At 35.9% G+C, this 27,491-nt stretch overlaps 1 long non-coding RNA gene across 10 annotated transcripts in view; it reads right to left on the bottom strand.

The window, feature by feature from the left end:
• Positions 1 to 315: 315 nt before the first annotated feature.
• LOC106876430 (uncharacterized) overlaps positions 316 to 27,491 on the bottom strand; it is a 55,919-nt gene continuing 28,743 nt past the window's right edge. For 2 of the 10 annotated variants that reach the window (XR_008266260.2, XR_008266261.2), the window contains exons 2-5: positions 21,914 to 22,025; positions 14,582 to 14,651; positions 3,264 to 3,622; positions 316 to 534 (exon numbers count right to left, since the gene is read on the bottom strand). This is a non-coding gene — a long non-coding RNA (uncharacterized LOC106876430). Of the gene's footprint in view, positions 535 to 3,023; positions 3,175 to 3,263; positions 3,623 to 4,358; positions 4,632 to 7,723; positions 7,808 to 9,085; positions 10,698 to 14,581; positions 14,652 to 21,913; positions 22,026 to 27,491 lie in introns of those variants that run through there. The other 8 variants (XR_008266258.2, XR_008266262.2, XR_001410246.3 and 5 more) reach the window with 6 other exon arrangements.

Genomic DNA, 27,491 nt, shown 5'->3' with positions numbered 1-27,491 from the left:
ATGAAGAGTGTGGAGGGCTGACTAGGCTGCCTAATTTGAATTTCAAATCCCAAAGGGTCAGAATTTGACGTAATATGGGAAAGATGGAATAAGAATCGATAACTTGCCCCTAAACTTGCAAAAACATGTTATTCAATAGAAGAAGGCATTATTTAATATTCTCTGTAAATAATAAGCTCAGAAGTGTTCTTTTTTAAAATATTAGGCGGTGATGGTGGTTATACACTACAAATATACATTTTTAAAGAATGTCATACAAAGAAGATTTAAATTGTAATACTTATATCAATAAACAGGTTATTATAAACCAAGAGCTTCAATCAAGAAGTATGTTTTATGCATCAAAAGCGCAAAAGAAACGTAAATTATTTAGCACATAGGCGCAAATATTCAAATATATAAAGAATAAATTATTTAAAAAAATCTTTTTTTTTAGTCATAGAGAGAAAGACAATGTTCGGAACCGCTGCAGGATCTGTCAGGTTGACTAGGTCGGTGTGGTTGATGCCCGGCTTGAACTTCTGCAATCGATATCTGTAGGGAGAAAGAGAACACAGTGTGAATTCCAGAGGATTGTGGTTTGAAGGAAAAATAATTGGATGAGTCTGTGATGACTATAGAGGTAGAGCTAGATGTGTCAGGTGATACACAGCTTGTGAGTCAGAGAAATGAAGATATAACACTATTGAATTATTTCTTTGGTTTCCATTAATTATATCATCCTTAGGAAATATGCATGCAATATTCGGAAAGTTATCGGACCCTTTGTATAAAGAGTTAAGCACATTAGAGTTGACCTGAGAGGTGAAATGGTTGAGCTGAGAAGATACATATTTTCTTTCCTTATTTTCTCCGTAGTTAGGTTTTTGTTAGTTATTATTTTTTTTTAAATGTCTAACAGCATTGAAGAGTACATAAAGCCATTATTAAATTGATGGCATGGAATCACTGACACATACTCTAACCTCAGAAGCTGGTTGTCCTCGTGCCACCACTACCCAAGTCCAAACTACGTATTTATTTCTCCTTCCGCCTCTCATTTTGTGTATCTACTTTCTCTAGACTTTGCACAGTCCATTTTTTTTTTATCTAATATTTCCCTCACCCAGAACACCAATATGATGGAATTTAGTCTTTGCCCATGTTTCTCGTGTAACTGTTAATATGCACTTGTACAAGAACATTACTCGATCAACCTGCTTCGAAAGGATGTAAAACTTGTGACATAGCCCCTTTCTCCAGAAACTATTCCCTAAAAATATCGAAAATCCCGATACTTTGAATCAAGAGTGCCCTCAAACAAAGCACCAATGAAAAAGAAACAAAGCAACTCTGCTGCATTCAGTTATTCTGTCCAGAATATCCAACTCTTAGAATTTACCCAAAGAGCATGCAAGGAAACAAGATAAAAGTTTTCAGCCAAAATCACACCACGATTCTTTTTCTTTTTATGAGTCCCTTAACTTTTCCTAAATCTGTAGTATGCTGGAAATATAATCCAGTGTGTGCCTTAACTAAAGATTAATAAAATGAAAATAGCGGGTGCAAAGTGCTATAATATTCTTAAGTACTGAACCTGCGAGAAAAGTAGAGGTTAAGAAGAAAAGAACTCAAAGCATTGTTGCTGTAGTTAGAATTTACTAAATAAATTTCTGAAATTGTTCAACAAATAGTGTAAGTACGTTTTTGTTTTTTATATTCTTTTTGCTTTTTACTGCATTAAAAAAAAATTTAATTGATATTTTTGACTTAAAAATTTGTTTGTCTATAGCTAAAACATTTCTGTCTTATTTTTAGTATTATATCATTTTTTAATTTTATTTTCTTATCCAAAAATTTTTAATCATAGATATTGTGTTAAAATTAAACTAATGTCGAATATTTGTAATTCAAAAATAAGAGTAGAAAATGTTAAGAAGATAATTTTTTTAAAGAAACAAAAGAATTAATTTCTTTAAAGTTTGCATTATCAGATAACAAAGTATTTTCTATTTACAGTCAGAAGAATATATTTAAAAAATGAAAACTATTGAATAAATTGAGTACGAAATGTAGAAATGATTCTCCAGCGTTTTTTAAAACTTAATATATTGTCAATTTTGCTTAAATTGCTATTATGTGACTTTTATTTAGTGCTTTAAGTATTAAATTTGTAATATTAAATTTTTAATGTGTAAACTTGCAGGCAATAAGTTTTTTCACTAAAATTGAAAATAGATAGCCTCTTGCGTATTTTAATTTAAACTTTTATTCTTTTAGTCTTTTAATTGTTTCAATCATTTGACTGCAGCCATGCTGGAGTACCGCCTTCAGTCGAGCAAATCGACCCCAGGACTCACTCTTTGTAAGCTCAGCACTCATTCTATCAATCAATCTTGCGGAAGCGCTAAGTTACGGGGGCGTAAACACACCAACACCGGTTGTCAAGCGATGGAGAAGGGACAAACACAGACACACACACACACACATATATATATATATATATATATATATATATATATATATATATATATGTATGTATGTGTGTGTGTGTGTGTGTGTGTGTGTGTGTGTAAATATATATATATATATATATATATATATATCGTTTGTAGAGAACATAAATCCGAAAGAAGAGGCACCCTCTAAGATATAGAGCAGTATATATTCAAAATGGGGAAAGCCGGCCTATGAGACCACCCCAGGCTTCCCGTCCATAAAGAGTTTAGCGTATCGTCATATTCCAAAACCTGTTCGCCCAAGACCTCCTGTTTGGGATCTGACGATATGCCATAAAACTAAACCCTTTATGGACGGGAAACCCAAGGCAATCCCACAAACCGGGCCCACCTCATTTTTAGTATATATATATATATATACCACAGGCTTCTTTCAGTTTCCGTGTAGCAAATCCACTCACAAGGCTCGAGAATTTATTAGATTGAACTTCAGTGAAAATAAAAAATATAAAGGGCATTTATTACTATTTTAGTTTTTAAACTCTGACTTCAGCAACAATATTTTAAGTTTTTGTTTCTTTTTACCTTGTCCTGTGCTTTTCCAGGTTCAATGTCTCAGAATATTTCTTCACTCTGCGCCCGCATTTTTCATTCTAATCCACTTTTTATTTAGAGGCAACACTTCTGTTATTATAATTACTTATATTCATCTGTATAGTTTTTCATTCTAGTAATACTAAACATATGACAAATATTTTAGCTTAATACAAAGAAATTTGCAATAAAATGCAAAACTAAAATATGAAAACAAATTTTCTCAAATACCTTCAGCTTCATTTCTCTCGGCTTTTGTTTGGCAGCTAATCACATTTCTGGTTAACGTCATACTATTTTCTCCAATATAATGACAGCCAACATTTGCCTGCCATATTAATCACTGATAATTTTTCTCTGGATGATTTTCTTTGAAGTTGATGAAGCCTTTTAACATCTTTCCCATTTCTTCTTAATTTGATACTTTCAGCAACGGGGAAGGAATTGAATCTTCAGCCTTAGGAAAGCCATATCGACATTTTCGGATCACATTTTTTCCTTTTCCATAACTTCTCTAGAAAGTTTTGCTACTTGAATGCATTTGCAACGGCTGAACAAATTGCGAAAGAGCTAGATACGAACATGGCAATCTGCAAGGAATATATTGTTCAATAAATTTTTGAATGTTTTCTAGAGAATCTTTGTCTTAAATAAGTGTTTGATCCATCCTAATTTTCCTATGAACGTGAGGAGCCCCTCTTTGTTGATACTCTATTCTCCAAAGTTAATGTGTGATGTTGCAACAAATTGGATTATATTTTGTCAAAGACACTTTATTCAATGTAGCTTGTAATTGATGATAAAAATGTTCACTAACAGCAACAACATCATTTATACACAAAGTGCTTGTTTTGATAGTTTCAATATATCTATTTCTATGAACAAACTTTCAAGCGCCGAGTGAGTTGGTATTTTACTAGAAATAAAGGAAATCTCAAACGCAAAATAGCAGTGAAAACAGTTTGGAAGATCGGGAAGAAAATAGAAAAAGGAGTTTTTTAAAAAAAGCGACCAGCAGACCGCTACAGAGAATCGAAACCTGTATCTTTCAAATGTTGGTTAAGCTAGATGACCCTTGACAGCCGCTACACTCTTTTATAATGTTAAATATCTTAACATGACAAAAATATTTTGATTTGTTAAAATGGTCACCTGTTTTTTGTCACTTAACGCTGTACCACGTTTTTGTAGCTAATATCTTTTGTCGAGATTTTTACCACAGGATTCCTCTCAAAGAAATTTTTTATATCAACACAACTATTGTATAATTCTGTTTTACTATAGCCGAGATATTTTGATTTAAAGTCAATTTTGGGGGTTACTTACGATTTTTTCGTCACTTAAAGTCACACTACTGTTTTCATAGTTAATATTTTCTAACGAGGTTTTCACTTGAAGATTCTTCTCAATGAGCATATTCTTTTAAACCCAAATAATCCATACTTTTCTTTTAAAATAACTGAGATATTTTCATTCGGAGTCAATTTTTCGCCTTACTCTCCCATTTTCATCTCACATATTTTGGCTTAACTTCTTTTTTTAATGAACCAAATTTCAATTATTTTATTTCCAATGTAGCTTAGTACTGAACCATCATTACTAAAAACAAAAAACTGCATTAAATTTGGTTGAGAACTGAATTAGTGGTGAAATCTAGAACAGCTCGCGAGTGATTAAATGTTAACCTTAAGAATATATTCACCCATAGTCGTGGGTGAATGATACTGTTCCTCTTAGCAGAGAGTACACATTATACGAGAACTGATTCGGTCAAGCTGATAAAAGAAAACTATCGAGGTTGTCGCTAGCTGTTCTTCGGCTCTTGAGTTTACTTTATGGCATTTTCTGAGAGATAGTAATATTTCACAATATCGAGTAGCATAGGCTACGAGATGTCACACATTTCAATTCAACAGATTCTTAAAGAGGAATTTGCATTACGGTATAATCAAAGATTCTGGCCTCAATTGTCAAAAGTCGATGACTGAAATTGACAAATATGTTTTAACCCAGCATGTAAGAGAGTGCTCTTTGCTTAATAGTAGTTTGTTGTCTATTAAGTGTATTGGACTGGTGCCCCAAGACTTTGATTCAGTTGACTCAAAGTTTTTCGTTCTCTCTACTTACTATGTATACTGTTACGTCTAGTTACTATGCATCCGGATAAATGATAACTTCCACTCTTTTTTAAACTCCCCATAAAAGCGTCATTCCTACAACCAAAGCATACGAGTCTATCATGTATACGAATATCACCCTAAATATCCAACAATGAGGACATTAACAACCTGTTCTCATTCAACAGAACCAAGAAGCAGTCAGAACACATATCAATAAATCAATCTTGAAATACTATTCATTCTCTACTCATGAACAGCTCACAGCTAAAACCCTCATTAAAAATGTTCTCAAATTTTCTGATGAGTTACATGATGAGAAGACATTTACAAAATTGCCAAAAATGCATATCAGAAAGTTTAGTTGTCCTGAATAGTTGTTGACTCTCTATAAGTACAAATATAACTCACATGAGGTTTTCAGCTTAGAAATCTGGTATGACATAAGTATCGACAAAAAAATAGGCCATCCAGGTCACTTACTCACGTATATACTCCCTCTCTCTCCCTCAGTTTCTGTCTGTCTGTCACTCTCTCTCTCTCTCTCTCTCTCTCTTCTACCGACAAGACCCTTGATCTTACAAACTCCGTTTTTTTTTTCTTCGTATATTGACCAACATAAATTGAAGCTGACACCATCCACACCAACTTCATCAGTCACAGAAAGCTGTCAAAGTGTAAAAGTACATGAACTTGTATTTACTAAAGTAGGCTTTCGTGATAGAAAGCATGCTGTTGGACAAAGGTGTGTTTTAGTTATCCAACAGAGGTCCCAACTCCATAAGACGGCTGCCTCTGAATAAAAAACTAACAACAACCTTTTGGAAGTGAATTCTAATAAGCTCTCTACCAACGAAGCGAATACAAAGTAACTACCTGAAAATAAGCACTACCTGTATGTTTCATATGTTTTGCCCACTGATTCCCGAAATGGACATGAAAATAATGGACACGGTCAAGGGTCGATAAAATAAGGACCAATTTAGAAGAGAAGGTGGGGGGATAAGATATAGTCGAAGAGAAGGCTCAACTTAATCGACTACGGGAAAAAAGGGAAAAAAACGAAGCCTTCTACCTATTTTGAAAATCAATATTTTAAATCACGAGTTCAAATCATGCGAATGTTGACTTCGTCTTTCATCCACTGTCTGCAGCCGACACAATATGTACCGTTTATGTATTTATGTAATTGAAGGGAACCTACCCCCATTTATAAATTTGTGAACCTGTGTCAATTTGAGACAGTGGCATTCTTGTCGTTGCAACAACTGTGTTAGTTGTTTCAGCCATCTTTATAATTATTAGTAACGACAACAACAACAACAACAGCAGCAGCAACAACAGCAGCAGCAACAGTATTAACATAAACATTAATAGCAATAAAAACAACAGCAGCAATAACAATTGCATCATCAGTGCTAACAGCAGTAATAATAGATTTCTCACTTTGAATAGGAAGTGGCTCTTGTTTGTGTAATGACAGAGAAAGAGGAGAAAGAGAGATAACTGAGACTGACAGACAGACATAGAAGAGATTGACAGGAAGAGAGAGAGAGAGAGAGAGACGGGAGTGAAGCAATAGACAATTTCTCTGTCTTGGAACAGGGCAGTAAAACAAACCAACTACTAGTGTGTGTATTAGAAGGTGATAGAGAGAGAGAGAGAGAGATGCGAGAGAGGAGAGAGAGAATTGTTAAGAATTGCTATTAACACCAATTGGTTTTTGTTTTTTCATTACTGGTATAATTTCAATTGACTAAAATTTCATTACATTATGCTAGTGTACACTTAACTATACGTCTTATGCAGAAAACATTTCTCATGTTATCAATATAAGAAATTTCGTTCAAAGATCCAAGAACTCAGATTTAGAAAAGTTGAAATTGTTTCACGTATTGAGTTAACTTGCAAACGTTACTGATGTTTATTGAACGAAATAGTTATTATTGGATATTGGCAAGGGATCGCCATTCCAGCTCGTTAGGAATTTAGTTTCACAATAGAGTAAGTTTAGAAGACTGGTTCAAGGGTGACATAGAAATAAGTAAAGAAATTTAGGTGTAACATACTTTTTAAAGAATGATTTCTTGTGTTCAGAAGATTTGTTAATCTTTAAATTGACAACACTTAGAATGACAGTAGACTACTTCAACATTGTCTATCCACAAATCATTTATCTCAGCTTGTCATGGAAAGATCACGACGTATCGCCACCCAAAATGAGTGGTGAAGTAATCGGATCTCTTAGTGGTTCAGTACAACTGCGAGGTATGGCTAGCAAACATTGAGCAACAGTGCGAAGTCCACAGCTATGGGTGCAGTTTTGGTGTCGCAAGCTGCAGATTCTATGGACACCCTGCAAGACCAACGCATCCTCCCAGACCAAACTGGAAAACCACCTAGCTTGGTAAATACTGGACACAACCTAAAACTGATATATTTTGACCATATATGCCACCAGCCATTCGACAGTCTCGAGTGAACTGTCATGATTGGCAAGTGTTGGTGTGGGAGACCGCCTCAGCAGTGAGTTGCTAAAACAGTAAATGGACAACTAATCTATATATCACTTACTGAGAACAGTCCCAAACCGATCGTAGTTGTGAGCGCTTGCCAAGGAGGACATCGTTGACCTGATGGTACCTTGAAGGGGAAGATTAACATAACTCTTTACTTTCTTAATAGATCTCTTAACACTATTTCATAATATATTTTTTAATCCTTAAAATTACAAGGGACATTAGCATCTTAATCTGATATAAATAATCAATCACTATATACACATATATACAGTCTGTTTTAGATCTTCATTTTCTTTTTAACCATATGACATAAACATGAGAATAAATCATCACAGGCGCGGTGAACAGCAAGATTTAAAACGATGACTTGCATTTTAATATTAAACACTCCGGCAGATTCCAACTTGAATATACTAATTTCTGTTGTAGACAGCTTACTCTTGACAACGACTGTGTTCATAACACACTCGTTTCATTGGTACAAAGGATTCTGGGAGGCCGGTGTTTTAACATGTGTCTTGTCAGCTAGAAGCACCTAGACTAATGAATCTAACAAGAGCCAATGGCCTTGTTTATAATTTTAGCGAACAAACTGTTCTCTGGCCCTAGCTGATATCTCTCAATCGGTAATAAATCGCCATGTGTCAGCTATTAGATATCAGATATCAGCACAGACCAACGAACAGTTTGTTGACTGAAATTAGAAACAAAACCAGCAGCTCTCGTTATATTCCTTGGTCCGTGTGCTTGTGACTGATGAAACACAACTCTGTCGAAGCACCGGTGTCCCAGAATCCCTTAATGAGTCAAGTGCACTATGAACACATATTCGTTATAAAGAAGTTGTTTTTCCGTGGCATACACAACAGCGATTAGCATTTTCACGTTCGAATCTTTCAGAACGAATTTAGAAAAAATATCCATGACATCGCCAAAAAGATGATAAAATGTAGTTTTTGATTTGTAAGTATACTATAAGTTAAGGAGGAATTAAATACTATATCGATTTTGAATTCAGCAGTCGAAAGAAATCATAAGGAAGCAAACTAGACCACGTGAAGTCCTAATTCGTTTGCTTCACTGATCTCTCTGATCCCAGTTTGTGTATATAAATTACACACCCCTCTCTGTGTTTGTGGCTCTCTCAACGATTGTTCAAATTATCTGTTAATCAGTATCACAGATCATCCTTAGATTTGCTGTGTATATTTCAGCATTCTCCGTCTTACAGGATAAACGTTAAAATGTTAAACATGTAGTTCATTATTTCGATAGCTATCATTATCGTTATATATATATATATATATATATATATATATATATATATATATATATATATAAACAGTTAATAAATAAAAACAATAAAATTTTCTATAAATGAATCTCGGTTTAAAATTTTACTATATACTATTACCTAGAATATTTATGTATTTCTTCTTCTTCTTCTTCTTCTTCTTCTTCTTCTTCTTCTTCTTCTTCTTCTTCTTCTTCTTCTTCTTCTTCTTCTTCTTCTTCTTCTTCTTCTTCTTCTTCTTCTTTATTATTATTATTATTATTATTATTATTATTATTATTATTATTATTATTGTTATCCACAAATCATGATTACTTTTTTCATATACGCACGACAGATTAGACTGTTGGAAAAGAAAAAACCCTAACATCGGGCTACAAGTAACCTTAGATGCCAAGAACCCTCCTAAGTATCCCAGCTGTCCCTAATAACACTGTTTTCTGGAGCTGTGCTAAACTGGGTTTTATACCTATTTCCTCTATCCATCTGTTCAGGTCTTTAGGGACAGTTCCCAATGCACCTATAACTACTGCGATACATTTCACCCACACTTTCCATAGTCTCTGTAATTCAATGGCTAGGTCCTAATACTTTGCTATTTTTCTATACTTCTCATATTGATTTTTTTCATCATTATTATCTGGCACATTCTATCTACTACTACTACTACTACTACTACTACTACTACTACTACTACTACTACTACTACTACTACTACTACTACTAAATCAGGCCTTCTAGCTGCTATTACTCTGTCAGTCTGAATGTTAAAGTCCCACATCTTGTATTTCTTACATTCTAGTACTTTACTAGGTTCATGTTCATACCATTTATTCGTATGTTCAAATCCTAGCTTTCTACATAACATCTAGTGGATTACTCTCCGTAGGTTGTCATGTCTTTTCTTCTATTCTATCTGTGCTAGCATGCTACATTCACTTACTACATAAGTAACGCTTTCCTCTTTTGATTTGCATAACCTACATTGGAAATCTACTTGGCTTTTGTCTATCCTGGCTTTTATCCAATTAGTCCTTAATGCTTGATTTTATGCAGCTACTAACAAACTTTCTGTCTCCTTTTTCAGCTTTCCTTTCTGCAACCATAGCCATGTCTCACTACTACTATTTGCTGCAATAATATTTGGGAATCTATCATGCAACGCCTTCTCCTGCCAGTCAGATACTTTCTGCTCCTTTTTCTGGTTTTTAACTTCGTTTGGGTCTTTGGTTTCCCTGTGTCTTGCTGTGACTCTAGCAGCTTTTAATAAGCTTTCTTCACTATTACCTACATAAGAGTCTATATTTACTCTAGCTAACTCCACGCAGTCTTCCGCTGATAATAACCCTCTTCCGCCTTCCTTTCTAGGTAAGTGTGATCTTGCTACTCCTGCCCTTGAGTGGAGTCCTCCATTTATATTGAATTCCTCCCTAGTTCTTCTGTCTAGCTTTGCTAATTCAGTTTTTGTCCAATCTACAAAAGCTGCTGAGTATCTAAGTAATGATACTGCCCAAGGTATTTACTGCCTTCACTAGATTCGGACCATTTAGCTTTGACTTCTTTAGCCTCCTCACCCTTGTGATGTACTCAAAGTTTCAAAGTTAGTACTGCACCGCTCTCCTCTGTAAAATAATAATAATAACAACAACAACAACAACAATGATGATGATGATGATGATGATGATGATGATAATAACAGAAAACGGATGTTAACACTTTGGGTAGAGAAGGGTATAGTCAGATTCTAATACTCCTAGAAACTTATAACTCTCTCCTCCTTTCAGTGAGTTTAATGTCTGGTCATCTGGTAACTGGATGCTTTCACTGTTTTCCACAATTTCATTGTTTTTCTTACTTTATTCTAAGTTGAAAAAGTCGAAAAGACTGAAACCGGTACTAAAATGTTCTTCATGATAGAATTTGTTTAGTATTTTCTACATTGTTTTATTTTCCTTATATATATATATATGAACAAAATCGAACAAAAGGTGTGTGTGTTGTTAGTTCGTGGGTCGGCTAGGTTTTTTTTAGGCGCAAGAGAATATCTTCTCAATGCTCCTGGTATTAAAAACATCTGAAAGTAAGTCATAGCCAAGCGAGACAACTCACATCAGGTCCCTTTCGGAGCGATAGACATCGATGTTTCGTCACTGTTGCGCTTTTCAATACCACGAACCGGACAAGGCCTGCTGTAAGCCTTGTTCGGAACGTGGCATCGAAAAGTCACAACAATGAGGAAACATCAATGTCTGTCGCTCTGAAAGAGACCTGGTATGAGTTGTCTTGCTTGCCTATGACTTACTTTCAGATGTTTTAACACGAGGCGTATTGAAAAGACATTCTCTTACGCCACAAAACGCAGTCGACTCACGAACTAACACAATGTACACGTCTGTTGTCTGTTCGATTTTGCTTATATACTTTGAGCTGCTTCCAGTCCATATTTCAATATATATATATATATATATATATATATATATATATATATATATATATATATATATATATATATATATATATATATATATATGTGCATATATCCATACATATAAGTACATACTTACATCTATATTTGTACATACATGCATAAATGGGCACAGGACATCATATATATATATATATATATATATATATATATATATATATAGATAGATAGATAGATAGATTGATAGATAGATAGATAGATAGATAGATAGATAGATAGATAGATAGATAGATAGATAGATAGATAGATAGATATACATATGTGTGTGGGTGTGGGGTGGGTGAGTGTATGGGTGTCTTTGTGTCTATGTTTATCCCCTACCACCACTTGACAACTGGTGAAGGTATGTTTACGTGCCCGTAACTTAACGACTTGACTAAAGTGACCGATAGAATTAGTACCAGGTTTTAAAAACAGAATAAATACTGAGGTCGATTCATTCGGCCAAAAATTCTTCAGAGCAGTGCCCCAGCATGGCCGCTGTCTAATGACTGAAACAAGTAAATAATAAAAGACAAATAAAGAAATAATTAACTAACGTAAAGCGTTTTAGATTAAAGCCACTATGAAAACAGTGAAATGGTTAAACAGTCAAAATAGTTGAACGTCAAAATCTACGATGGCAGTAAAATTTATGCCCTGAGATTGTTTTCAGAAACAGAGACTATTTTACTAAGAATTCTTGTTTCACATGCTTTAGATAATGACCTTTCTATTGTATTTCTGTACCGTTATATAATAAACTCCCTGTGTTGCAGTATGTGCTTCTGTATGAGTGTGTAAAAAGCTATGCTTGTAAATCTGAGTATGTATGCTTGTGTGTGTGTGTGTGTGTGTGTGTGTGTGTGTGTGTGTGTGTGTGTGTGTGTGTGTGTGTGTGTGTGTGTGTGTGTGTGCAGATAGGTGGGTGCCATTTCATCAGGTGAGAGACACTTAACGATACATCTTTACTGCTTACAAATCTGTCAACTTCTAAAGTAATTACTAGCCGAACATAGATAATTTTGTTAGAAACCCTTTCAGGTGCGGAGGTCACTTCGTCAGTCCTGTAGGGCCGGTCGAACAAGGAGTCAAATTGCTTTTGAGATCTCCCATAGAACCTAACAACATCAAACGCAAACTTTGTTATTTTTTCATCAATCTTGTTCTTTTCCATTTTTTCTCTTATTGTTTTTGCTTTTGTTTAGTTTCCTAACTGGGAAGGCAACGTAAGAGATCGGTTAAAAAAGCAACACAATCAAGCTCAAAAACAGAAGTGTATTTTTAGTAGAAGCAAGCAAAGCAAGGCCACCTATGATTACTTTGAAGTAGTTTCAGAGAGGGAAAGACATTCTACTTCTTGTTCCATCTTATAGCAAGGATTTGACATCAAATCCTTACAACTTCGTTTTTGTTTTAAAATACTTTTATTTTATTTTTCTATATACTTGTTTTTTGATTTGTATTATTTTAATATTTTTTTCTGCACTAAAACTTTTTATTTTATTTTCCTTTAGAATCTTTTACTCATTAATTTCTTTTCTTCCGTAGTTTCACCACATATACATACAGCATGCACATGTATATACTCTCATACATATAACTATACAAGTGCATATATACTGCACACACACATACACACACACACACACACACACATAAATATAGCCAAGATATTTTTCATTTTGCATTCCCACGTCGTACACACTGGTGGCCAACAGGAAGATTATCTCATACACAAAAACAAACATTCCACTTCAGTGACGCTTGTTTCTTTCAATTACTTCTCCATTCGCTCTTTATAAATTTTGAAATACTCAGAATATATAAATATTCGAAACTTAGGAGAAAAAGATGAGATTGTATGATGTTCATGTCTGTTTCTTCAAAGATTTTTTTTGTTCCTTTGCATCAATTAAATTAGGCTTCAACGGGGAATTGAAACCTAGTCACTGACTGCTCATCGAGACGTTACTTATCATTATATGCGCCCACTAGTGGTTGTGGGACTTTGGCTAACTGTAAGGCCCTTGTATGTATGTATGTATGTATGTATGTATGTATGTTTGTATGTTTGTATGTACGAGGGTGAGTCAAAAAGTAATGCCATTTTGTTTAGGACAGGTATGAGAGCATGTATCCCTGCCCCGTAAAATTCTGTTGACTGTTCTTTGAGCCACTTCTTCACAACAATTTTCACTTCCTTGTCACTGGAATAATGTTTGCCTCTCAAACCCTCTTTCATGGGGCCGAAGAGACGATAGTCCAGTGACGACGATAGTCCAGAGACAAGGAAGTGAAAACTACAGTGAAGAAGCGGCTCAAAGAATAATCAACAGAATTTTACGGGGCAGGGATACATACATATTTTCATTCGAAGGTGGAACATTGCTATTGAGAGAAACGATGATTAAGTTGAGAAGTAGGGATGTGATCCACAGAGGACCAGCTTCATTTTGATGTATGATATATGTTCCTGTGCTGGTAATTATACCTGTCCTAAACAAAATGGCATTATTTTTTTACTCACCCTCGTATGTATGTATGTATGTATGTATGTATGCATGTATGTATGTATGTATCCATACTGTACGTAGTAGTAGTAGTAGTAGTAGTAGTAGTAGTAGTAGTAGTAGTAGCAGCAGCAGCAGCAGCAGCAGCAGCAGCGGTGGCGGTGGCGGTGGTGGTTGTGGTGGCGGTGGTGGTTGTGGTGTTGGTGGTGGTGGTAGTAGTAGTAGTAGTAGTAGTAGTAGTAGTAGTAGTAGTAGTAGTAGTAGTAGTAGGAGGAGGAGGAGGAGGAGGAGGAGGAGGAGGAGGAGGAGACAGTTAGATATGCAATTTCTCGAAAAATCAGAGTTTTGGAAAACTTGGCTTCCTTGATGTCCATGTTACGTCTTACAGCCTTTACAGAGATCACACAGCATTGAACAGCAGTCATGATGTCGGCATTTTGATATTCGGTGCGCATCATCATGATACAGGTAATTCCATCTTTCCAATATTCAGATGGCTTACAGTCCTCCATATCAGCTAATTCATTCTTGACTACAACTTAAATCATTACGCTCTCCAACACCGTTAACAGATAACCAATACGCTAAGGTGTTCCTGACAAAAAAGAGACATTAAAAAATCGTGAAATTTATATATACCTGAAGGAAGTGACTTCTACTACAGCCATGACCTGACCAAAACCTTGTAAGTAGATTTCGTATACGGAAACTGTAAAAAAAAAACCGTCATGTATGTATGTATGTATGTATGTATGTATGTATGTATGTATGTGGTCTGATCAATAAGTATCTGGGCTGTTGCCATAGTAACGAATCTAAAACACGCACAGTAAAGCCGCTTGATACAGATTGACCTTAATCTCTCTTGTACGTGTGCACTAAGTTTTAACGTTCTAGCTCACTTCTGCTATTTACAGCAGTGCTTGGAAGGAAGGTGTGTAGCGTGTGATCGTCACATTGACCATTTCAGAGAAATTTGAGAGGAGAATCTGCATCAAATTTTGCCAAAAATTTGGCAATACCTGCTCACAGGGCTACGCAAAGTTTTAAAAAACTTTTCATCGTTCTCGACTCAGTCAAGAAGACCTTGTGCAACTGAAACCCGCGTGTCTTTTTGGTCAACTGAAAGCAGTTTTGGCACAAACTTAGCAGACTGGTGTCCATACCCAAATCTTCAGTGATAACGGACTAAACTGAACTGTAACTAATCTGCATATCCTCTGATAACTTACGGATGGTGATTCGACGATTTCCCCTCACAGCTGCACGCACATCTTCGATGTTTTTCTCAGTTCTGCTGGTCGCGGGTCTCCCAGAACGTTCGTCAATATCGACATTTTTTCGGCCATCTTGGAAAGGTCTGAACCACTCATACACTTGTGTGCGGCTCATACACTCCTCTCCATACACTTTCTGCAACTTTGCGTAGGTCTCTGAGCAGGCATCACCATGACAACTTGCTCTGTCAAGGTCAATGCGACGATATATATATATATATATACATACATGTGTATGTGTGTGTGCGCGCGTGTGTGTGTGTGTAAGCGAGTGTGCGCGCTCTTGTGTGTATGCATATTATACACTCACACACAAATACTAACCCGTGTATAAAAAAATCGTACTTCATGTATTAAATACTTTCTTGTTTGTATACTCGTATGTAAACAAACATACAGTCATACAAATACATTAACATATCTACCTCTTTGGAAATGATGGGAGAATTTATGGCAAAACGATTTACAATGCCAACAAAATAGCTGGAATTAATAACAACATTTTCAGCTGACATAGGAAAGGAATTTGGTCAAAAGAAATGTTCACATTTGATTGTTGAACATGGAAAATCAGACCTCCTAACACAAAATGCGGGCATCAACAATCTCTCTATCACTCCTGTTCCACACAAAGAACGCTACAAATACCTAAGAATTGATGAAACCATATCATACCAAGGAGCTACGAAAAAATATTGAGTTGCTCGAAAATATTACACCAGACTTAGAAAAACATGGCAGTCGGAACTCTCTTCTAACAACAAGACAATATACCACAATGCATTTGCTGTACCAGTACTGATACCAACATTTGGGCTACTTGACTGATCTGTAGAAGAAATCCACTCCATAGATATTAAGATCTGCAATATCTTAACATCAACTGGAGATTTCAGCAAAAACAAAGATATCGACAGGCTCTACATTGAAAAGATGTAAGAAGATGCTTGGGATCAGTACAGACAGACCACGAAGAACCGCATAGTATCTCTCAGACAACATCTGATAAATAACAGAGGGAAGCACAAATACATAAATCAAGTGCTGAAAAACACTTCTGTGTGTCGGCAGTGTACTCCTCAGGTAGCGCTCTCTTATTGATGACTTCCCTTACAAGCCCAAAACAGCTGAACTAACGTTTCTCAAAGAGCACTTAAAAGCACAACGCTCAGCATACCAAAAGAAGAGATTATACATGGGTATGTTTTCCGAAGACTTCAAGATGATACTGGTATTGCTTCCAAATTTTAGCACAAGGTCAACAATTTCATAGGAGGGGATTAGTCGATTACATCGACCCCGGTACTCAACTAGTACTTATTTTATCAACCCTGAGAAGACGAACGGTAAAGTCGACCTCGGCAAAATTTGAACTCAGAACGTAATGACGGACGAAATGCCGCTAAGAATTTTGACCAACATGCTAACGATTCCACCTGCTCGCCGCCATAAAGATGACACTAATATCGATTCGAAGTGCAGTCTTTCTCAAACTGGCGGCCGCTACATCACATCAAACTACGAAGACTATGCAGTTGTCACTCAAAGACAGGAGATTGCTACAAAATACCCAATGAACAAAAGGGTCAGTGAAGCCCTTGGAGCCTCAGGATGCAATCGAAAATGTCGATCAATACATGTGAACAGAAGCTGCCGAAAAATGTCACCGGCTCAATACAATATAAGGTCGCAAAAAATATCTATATACAATGCCATAAAAACAAATGACTGTCCAGGGATAAATATAAGGAATCCTAATATTGAAATCATGCATACACATCGTGGGGCCGCATGGCTTAGAGGTTAGGATGCTGGACTCGCGATCGTGAGATTGTGGTTTCGATTCCTGGACCAGGTGATGCGTTGTGTTCTTGAGCAAACGTTGCTCGAGTTCACTCAGCTATAGAAATGAGTTTAGCCTGGAGAGGTATGGGCTCTGCCAGGCTTTCTAACCCAAATACGCTGCATGGCTGCAGCGTCCCAATGACTCCCAAGGGGTTAAGGGACGTGTCCAACATACACATCATCGCAAGGAATATTGCTGGAACATTTCCATTAAAACTTCTGCCAAGTGCAAACATAACAGTAACGGATATAAGTTGTTTGAGACAGACGAAGCACAATATGTATTGTCATAGAGGTAAGCTGCCCTGCTGATGTAAATATCTCTTTGATATCAAAGAGAAAGCGAATAACTACGGACAACTGCTTTGGAACCTTCAGCTTCCGCATCCAGATTATAAACCCACATTTATACCAATCATAACTGGTTTTGTTAGTAAATGTTTAAATGACAATCTGGAAAAGTTAGAGTTTTCATAAAAAGAAATCAATGAGTTAACAGGCATATTCTCTGAACGGAATAGTAAAAATATGCAAAACTTTTCTGGAGTTCTACATTTGACTGATAAAGAATTAGGGACCTTCTGTGTTTGTCTCCCGTCCGATTGTACACTCAGTATACGTTGTACGTTTTTTTTTTTTACCCTGTCGTTTATTTACAATATATTTTTTCATTCATGTATATATAATAAATAAATACTGATGTACTCAACGCAAAGGTAAGCCTATTTCTCATATTTTCATTGCATTCCTCGTGTGTATCTTTACAGTGAGCTTATGGTGGTTTTTGGAGCATTGGCTCTGATTTTAGGAAGTGGTGTTATATACCCTACTGAATCTATATATGTATATGTAATAAACAGATCCTACATGAGGAACTTGTTAGTGGAAAGAGACCCCGGCAGAAACCAAGGCTACAGTTTAAGGACTGTGTCAAGTCCTCATTAAAGGCCTGTGATATGCAGGAGACCGACTGGGAGAGTAATGCCTGTCATCACCATAGATGGAGAAAGCAGGTTAAGGAGGGGGTCGACAGCTTTGAAAGAGAACGTATTCTGCATGAAGAATTTAAGCGTGCTTCTCGAAAGCGCTCTGCTAGGAAAGTGGATGGGGAAAGCTTGGTTTGCAATGTTTTTAGTCGTGTATGCTTGTCAAGAGCAGGGCTCATTAGCCATCAACGGAACCGCAAATGCAAAATGTAAGTCAGTCCTAGAGCGCACAATGTTCCTAAACGTCAGCAATGGTCTTCCTCAGTCACGAGTGGACGGCCATCATGTGAGCGTGTGTGTGTGTATGTGTGTGTGTGTGCGTGTGTTATAATTTAGAACAAGCAGTAAGTTGTCATTATAATACTCGGAAGATGAAGTTGCGTACACATATACATATATATACATGTGTGCGTGCGTGTGTGTGTGTGTATGTGCATGTACGTATACATGTTTGTGTGAGTGTGTACGTATGTAGACGTTATAAACGCAGGAGGTTTATGTCGATGTATTGTGAGAATATGGTTGCGTGATGTTTTGCAAACAACTTGCACATGCAAGTGCTACCAGTTAAGAACTCCGCATACTCGAAACCAGGAGTCATCAGGAGGGAATGCGCACCGTTTCGGGGGCCTACCTTTTTTTTTTATCTTTTTTCTTTTTATCTTTTTCTACCAATTAGTGTAACTTCCCTTTTGTTCAACGCTTTTTCATAACGTATATTGCCATTAATAGCCGACGAGAATGCTCGTAGCTCTTCGCTCGACATTCGAAACTCCGAGTACTATAATGACAACTTACTGTTTGTTCTAAATTATAACATATATAGATAATCCTCTATTTATCTAATATTGAGGTCTCATTCTTTTGCTGTCACTTATTATTATTATTATTATTATTATTATTATTATTATTATTATTATTATTATTATTATTGTTGTTGTTGTTGTTGTTGTTGTTGTTGTTATTATTATTATTATATATACTTCAAGCATAAATACAAGAACAACAACTTATGACAATGATTTTACTTAAATGAAATTATTTATTAGCGACAGAGGCAGTGTTAATACCGAGAGGTAAGTTTTATTCCCACTTTAACGTGGATATTCCATTAGAACAAACTGCGGTAGTTATCAAGAGAGAAACTCATATTGGTCTTTTGGTGCAAAATGCACTATTGTTTATATCTTGATTTTTTTAACGAACTTGGTTTAATACTTTAATTAATATATTTTCTATTAATTCATGAATCCGAATACAACTGAAATGACAGGCGTTGAAGTGGTTTAGATATCTTATTTAGAGGAACATTTTTACTTATAAATAATATTGATATTGTTTGCTGGTATTTATTCGCTTAAAATGAAAGAAACATCCTCCTGGCATCTAGAGAATAAAAACTTCTATCAAATATTTCAAATCAGGAAGTCAGTGCAGACTTTATGGCTATTTTATTCACTCTTATTTCTGGTCAGTGATAAACCGTGAAGTTAAAAAAGAATGCGTACACACACACACACACACACACACACACACACACACACACACACACAAACATGCATAGCAGTTTTATATGCTATTTTAATGGAGCATGAAAGACTAACAATGCACAGGAGTTGAGTTAAGTTCCTGCATGACTAGTTTTGAGGTAGCTTATTATTAAATATCGCAACAGTAGCTGTCATTGCTTGTGAGGACTTGATCAATATTATCATAGCATTCTTATTCATATATCACCTATTTTATATGAACACAATTAAGGGAAGGAAAAGAAGTGAAAATAGTGGAGAAGATTGAGAACTGTGAGGAATGAGAAAGAGAGATAACTTAATATATTATATTTCAGCCTCGCCAGGAATTTTTAATATATATTTTATTATAGTTTTATATGTGTACATTGGTTTCAAATTTTGGCACAAGACCAGTAATTTCGGGGGAGGGGAAAAGTCGATTACGTCGACCTCAGTACTCAACTGGTATTCATTTTATCGACATGTGTATGTATGTATGTATGTATGTATGTATGTATGTATGCATGTATGTGTGCGCGCGCGCGTGTATGTATGTACGTATGTATGTCGCCGACGACTCGACCATGCTTACTTGGTGAGGAGGGTGATTGTTGGACACCCTGCAGTACGAAAAATAAGACCTGCCAAAGGGCCAGCCAACAATATGTGTACATGTGTATGTATGCATGTATGTATGCGCGGGGACATGGAAATACCTGAGTTAGTATCCAGGCGTGCCGTTGGCGCATTTGGAGTGGGAGGCCCCTTTCGACACTGACAATATTTGATGATGTAGACTAGTTCTTCTTTTCGAGTTTATGTTGTCAATGTTCAGAGAATGGGATTGGGTTTGTGCAAATCCTTTCCCCACTATAAAAAAAAAATGATCATGCACAGGCATCGCTTGAAAAACAAATTAAGACCTAACACAAAATGGTTGGTCGTAGGCAATTTGTTTCAAGCGATGCCTTCGCATAAGTGGGACTCTTGATCAGCCGATGGCAATACTCGAACTCAAGTTTGCAGCCATCATGTATGTATGTCATTATTCAGTTTTATTTCAAGATTTCTTGCCAATAGAGAAAGAGCCGGTTTCTAACCTAGATCCAAAGCTCTTTTGTTGGAATTCCAACATCAACAACTGGTTACTTTTGTATGTATGTATGTATGTATGTATGTATGTATGTATGTATGTATGCATGTATGTATGTATGTGTGCAGATTTGTATGTTTTGTTTCATGTATGTATTCTCATGCATATAGTTGCATATCTCGACATGCTTATATATATTTAAATAATAAACTTTTGGAAAGTTTTATAGATTTTTACAGTTCCAGTAATGGATTAGATCTGTAGTTTTCGAATTACCTTTCTCCTTTCTTTTTTGAGAAGCCTAATCTCTCAAGAATGGTATTTAGGCAGTATGTATCTCAGTCCTTATGTATGTATGTATCAAAGATGCACCAGCAGAGGTTCCACCCTTTATAAACAGAATAGGATTGCAGGGGCACAAAGCTAACACGAGTCCCAACAGCCCACCAGTACCCGACTCGTGGCAAAACCTTCCGAGTACGCAACAGACTGTTCGGCCATAGCCGAACACATCGTGCCCCGTCTTCTCCCACCTGATATCCTTGGTCATCATCGTCGACAACGACGGACGAACTTAAAATAACAATAATCTTTTTTATTATAGGCACAAGGCCCGAAATTTGGGGATAGGGATATAGTCGATACCATCACCCCACCAGAGCTCGACTGGTACTAATTTTCATAAACCCCGAAAAGATGAAAGGCAAAGTTGACCTCAGCAGAATTTGAACTCAGTGCGTAAAGACGGGCGAAATGCCGCTAAGTATTTTGTCCGGCGCGATAACGATTCTGTCAGCTCTGTACCTTCTAATAATAATAATAATAATAATAATAATAATAATAATAATAATAATACTTTCTACTATAGGCACAAGGCCTGAAATGTTGAGGAAGGGCACTAGTCGATTACATCAACCTCAGTGCGTAATTGGTACTTATTTCATCCGAAAGGATGAAAGGCAAATTCAACCTCAGCACAATTTGAGTTGTAATAATAATAAGAAGAAGAATAATAAGAATAATAATAATAGCATTCAGAGAGCGCAAACCTCCGCCAAGGCAACACCAACATCCTCTCAAAGATTTGCCAGAGATGATTTTTAAAATGAGAATCTCTGAAATAAACTCGACTGCTCTCACAAACGAGAATACTAAAAATGAAGCCGACCACCCTCAAAAATTAAGTAAAAAGAACAGGAAAAATAATCCAGAATCCATGTCCGGTACCGGATCGATCCCCAAATCTAATCAGTTCCTACCAGTCACGAGGCCAAACATCCTTGAAAGTGCCATCTGAATCCATCCAGCGGTTCTTCAGATATCTTGTCCGCGGACAAACAAACACGACTGAAAATAAAACCTCCGCCTTCACTAAGGTGGAGGTAATAATAATAATAATAATAATAATAATAATAATAATAATAATAATAATAATAATAATAATAACAATAATAATAATAATAATAATAACCACCATAGGATTGCAGAAATACCTATTTCAGAAGCAACAGAAAAAGATCCCCGAAAATTTCAGACCTTGTGTCGATAGAAGAGAGATAAATAAATGTTTACAGTATATACAGCGATGGTGAATAAAAAGATGTATAGAAAAGTTTATATTCTTTCATTTTCTTCCATTGGAAATTAAGCTATTCTCCATTCGATGTTGTCATAAAAATTGGTTTGAAGCAATATTATTTTTTGTTTCTGTTTTTACCATGCATAGCAGAAATTTAATTCATATGGTTTCAAATTGGAATTAAAATCTTGTGGCACTTTAGTCCAAACTAGAGCTTATCTCCTATTCCATGGTGTTTGCCTCGCTGTAAATCATTAAAGTATGATTGAACACGCAAAGTACGACTGAATATAAACTATTGAACCTAAAATATTACTTTCTATCTTTCCTGGCTGCTTTATGGTTATTAAGTAACAAGCAGGCGATAATCTATTTTACCTTTCAACAATTTATAATTCATGAATATGAAAAGCAATTTCTCAAAATTTACAGCAAGTTGTTTTGATAAGGTCCTCTCCAGCGGAGTTCGATATATCGATTTCGATTCCCAATCACAATCCCATTTCAGTTACATCACAAATGACTCTTTTGTAACCTGTTTGTTTATTCCCACAAAACAAATCAATTGTTAATAAAAGGAAAAAATATCTGATCATCCTTAATCAAAATGAACTATTACTGAAATCTAGAGCACCGATTTTCATGAATTAACCATTATCTCTCAAAGAGAACTTTGCCGTTTTGTAATTCTTTTGTTCTACTAAACTTTAGTCTACTCACAACTAGCTGAATGTGATTCCATTAATAGTTCTTTCTACTATCAGCACAAAGTCTGAAATTTGGTGGGAAGGAGCTAGTCGATTACAGCAACCACTGTGTCAATTGGTACCTATTTTATCGACCCCGAAAGTTTGAAAGGCCAAAGTCGACCTCGACAAAATTTGAGCCCTGAACATAAAGCTGAAAGAAATGCCGCTAAGCACTTTGTTAAGTGAGTTAACGATTTTGCAGTTCGCTGCTTTTGATTCCGTTAATTGCAATGATTTTTTCCTGTTAGTATCACATAGTTTAAGAGGACGGTTAAGCACTTAGCGTTTCTTATATCAACAATACGTATAAACTCCTTGGGTAAAAATCTGTCACATATCCTGTCGTGTACTGTACATCTTCCTTCGTCTTAAAATCTATTGGATACTACCAAACTTGATATAGTCTTCGGTCTGTATATTTTGTATGGATATATTACTCGCACAAAACATATGTTGCTGTCATCGTTAAACATCGACCTTACATGCAAAAGATAAATAGGCTCTCTCACAGTTGTAGATTGATGGAATCATTAAAGCGTCGGTCAAAATATGTTGGAGTATTTTTCTGGCTCTTTATGTCTTGAGCTCAAATCCCGTCAATGTTAGTTTTGTCTTTCACTCCCCTGGGATTGATAAAATAAAGCACTGGGATCGATATAATTGACTTAAACTCCTGCAAATTTACTGGCATTGAGCCTGAATTAGAAATGATTATTTTATTTTGTCCTTCTAGTTTCAAACTTTACCATATCGATTCCTTTCTCTTTCATTCTTGTTTTCATTTCTCATATTTCTCTCCTTCCGATCCCCCCTCTCTCTCTCTTCCTCTCTCTCTTCCTCTCTCTCTCTCTCTCTCTCTCTCTCTCTCTCTCTCTCTCTCTCCCTCTTTCTCTGTTATTCATGCACATTCTTAGCTTTTTTTTCCTATATCACCTTTATTTTTACCTATCTAACTTGCTAGCAATGTCTCTATTATCTTCTTTTCTATCTTTATCGCCACCTCTCTCTTTTTTGTCTTTTCTCTACATCCTCCACTTCTCTTTCTGTTTCATCACATTTTTTCCTCGCCCGTTCTCCTTCCTTTCTTCTTTACTCTCACTTTCATCGCCTTTTCTCTTTTCATTCGATAATTAAAACAGGCAACTTCATTGTATAAAACAGTGACCTGGGTTATAGGCTTTGAGGCGACAAAATCCCTGCCGTTAGAAGTGATAGTAATGTTTCAGATGGTGATCTAAAATGTCTAACTACAGACGTAGCTACAGTGGACGGCCACCCGGAGTGATCAATCAGCAGCGACGTCTGTCGGATATCCCATACAAATTAATTAAACAACTACGGAACCTGAGTCGGAGCAGACGACACACAATTGCAGACCTCCATTGAACAGGACAATTCATGTATGATGTGAGATCTGCCGAGAAAGTGAACCGCTTGGTGAGAGTTGACAACCCTTTTCACCTTGCCGACAATAACCTCTTTGTCTGGCTTGCAAAGAAGTGCTGAAATTTTGACGTTTAGCAGACGAGTTATTTTACCCTACTTAAATCGGAACATCGAACTTAATCTAGAAGCAACGTCACCGGCTTGTTGACGTCACACTAAGCTCATTTTCCGTTCATTGTTGTCATTAAGCTGCATTAGACGGCAACTTTAGCTCCATTGTCAAGAGGTAGCAAAAGTCCTCCAGAAGATTCTACACCGTACAACTTAATGGACACATAATTGGCTTAGGCTGTATTGTATTACCATGTCATGCTACAGGCGAATACTTGAAAGCAGACTTCTTACCACCTGTCGGCGTTGTTGGTTTTGAGTCGCTTTAGCTATGAATTGTGGATGTTTAGATATGACAGACGACTCTTGCACCCGTCTACCTATCACATTTACTGTTCATACATTAAACAGACCCTCATAATTATTGAATTCTTTCTGGCGTTTATGCTTTTGTTTAGTTATTTTTCTTCTTTATTCTCATCTTTATTTCTTACGTTCTTTCAATTTTATTTTCTATTTTCCTTCCTTACATTTTTTTTTCTGATTTCGTTTAAATGTTAGTTTTATTGTTGTTCTTTCAATGTTCTTTCTCTGTATATTAAACTCCCTTCCGAAACAAACCGAAATCCAGGTAATCACTTTTGCTATGACAGTAGCAGCAGCATTGGAAGAAGAAGAAGAAGAAGAAGAAGAAGAAGAAGAAGAAGAAGAAGAAGAAGATAAAGCCATCCTAATGGCTGTAACGCTGGAGCATGGTTAATGTAGCTGCAGCAGCAGTAGCAAACAACTGTGCATGAATGCAGACAGTAATTCCGAAGAGATAATTTACAATTTTAATATTGGTACCTCGCAGTTCTCGGTTCAAATTGCGCTTAAGACGATAAGATAACTATCAGACTCAATAAACTATATCTCAAATTTAAAAGTGACTTTTTGTGTAATGAAGGGTTTTTTTAGCGCAGTGGTTCTTAACCGGGCTCGATATGACCCCTGGGTTCATTTAAGATTTTGGTGGTCCACGCAAGCAAAATAGTAAATTGGATACACACAGTTGTATATTAAAGGTCTATGAAAAAAAAAATTGATTTAGATTGGAAGAAACAACTAGGTTTCTTTCTCTATGCAGGGTGATTCAAAAGTCTACATACATAGGGAAACTTTATTTTTTTATATGAAACAGTTTGTAAGATCCTCAAGATCCCCTGATCTGAGCCCTCTTGATTTCTATCTTTGGGGGAATTTGAAAGGCATGGTGTATCGCGAAAAGATAAAAAAAAACAAACATAAATCATTTGAAGGAACGCATCACCAACACCTTTGCACAAGTATCACCATATCTGCTATTACGAGTTCACAATGAGTTGGGTAAACGTATTGCAATGTGTATTCAAAACAATGGTAACGATATAGAGCCTGTTAAATTTTTAAAAAACTGTTCTTATAAACCGTTTCTTATAAAAAACATAAATCGTGCCTATGTATGGCGACTTTTGAATCACCCTGTATAGTTCAACCTACACAAGTTAATATCTGAAAAACAAAATGAGAATTTTGAAAGAAGTATTTATATAACTAGTTTTTAAACATCGAATGGCTATGGGGGTTCACCAGAATAAAATAAGAATCAAAGTGATCCATAGATAAAAAATGTTTGAGAACCAGTGATTTAGGGGACATTGCAATCCCAGAATGGTTGAACGTCATAATTTCACTTTTTTTTTTTCCTTTTGATGATTTATAAACCTCCACCACCATCACCTAAGTATACAGCAGAGAAACTGAATTCTTAATGATTTACAATATTTCATTTGGATTTATCAAAGATTAATTTTGCGTAATATCCCACCAGCGTCGATATTATTAAATTATCACAAACATTACACTTCACAAAATGTGTTAGTAGTAGTAGTTATAGTAGTAGTAGTAGTAGTAGTAGTAGTAGTAGTAGTGAGGGTAATGTAGGAGTAGTGAAGTAATAGAATGCAGTGGTTTTGTGAGTACTACCAGTAGTAGTTATGGCACATTATAGTATATAATAGCAAACAAAGAGAAAGCGTTTGAAGGATAAAGAGACTAGAGACGAAGAAAATAAATTTGAAATGAAAAGAGATGAAGCTTAAGAAGTGTTTATATATTTTTCTTTGTCTTTTTTTTTTTAACACCGATTGTAAGATTTCCATCAAAAGAATTGTCAAATGTGCAGTAATTGCTGACAGCCTAAAGTAATTTGAAAAGAAAAAGAATGGTGAGTAGTAACAAATGTTCTTTAGAATTTTAACGAGACATAATAGGGTTGCTAAACTGAAATTTAAGTTTGCCGAAATAAGCTGCTGGTTATCAAACGCTACCAATAGAAACTAAGTTAGCTGTCAGCTTCTTAGCTAAACATTTATAATGACTATAAAGGTTAGCGACAAAATCTCGCTTTACATTGACGTGTAAATCTTGAAAAAAATTCCTTAAATCTTGATTTCCTACAGTTGGGACTGTGTAATTGTTGCCATGTCAGACATAGAAATCAATTCGAAGGAAATGTAGAAATACAATATTGAAAGGCTTTGATCTTTTCTTTCTTGATCAGGTTTTGCTTGGAAAGTGGAGCCAATGTGATTATTAGGCTATAGGATACCTTGATGAACTGTGAGAGACTAGAGCCATACTGTTTCCCTTCTTTTTAGTTTCTGAAGGCTTCATTTTTTAAATTTATATATAATATTAGGGTGATGAATTTGGCGGACAATATCCCTCGTACGATTTCTTCCGGCTAAGTTCAAATCCCACCGCGACCAGCTTTGGTTTTTCCCCTCTGCGGTAGATGATATTAAACACAAGTCAAACACTGGGGACGATTTGATCGACTTATTCCCCCCTCCCCTCAACATTGCTAGCGTTGTGCTTTTAATATTTGCATTTAAAAGGTTGTACTAAATTTATTTTAAAACTGCACCTAACCAATGACATAATCTATTAAAGTTCTGTACGATAGTGTACTGAAATATGGAAAACATTATG

The sequence above is a fragment of the Octopus bimaculoides genome, chromosome 19 (assembly GCF_046866305.1).
Source record: "Octopus bimaculoides isolate indiv1 chromosome 19, ASM4686630v1, whole genome shotgun sequence".
In the NCBI taxonomy this organism is placed as follows: Eukaryota; Metazoa; Mollusca; class Cephalopoda; order Octopoda; family Octopodidae; genus Octopus; species Octopus bimaculoides.
This window is presented reverse-complemented; position numbering and strand designations above follow the sequence as displayed.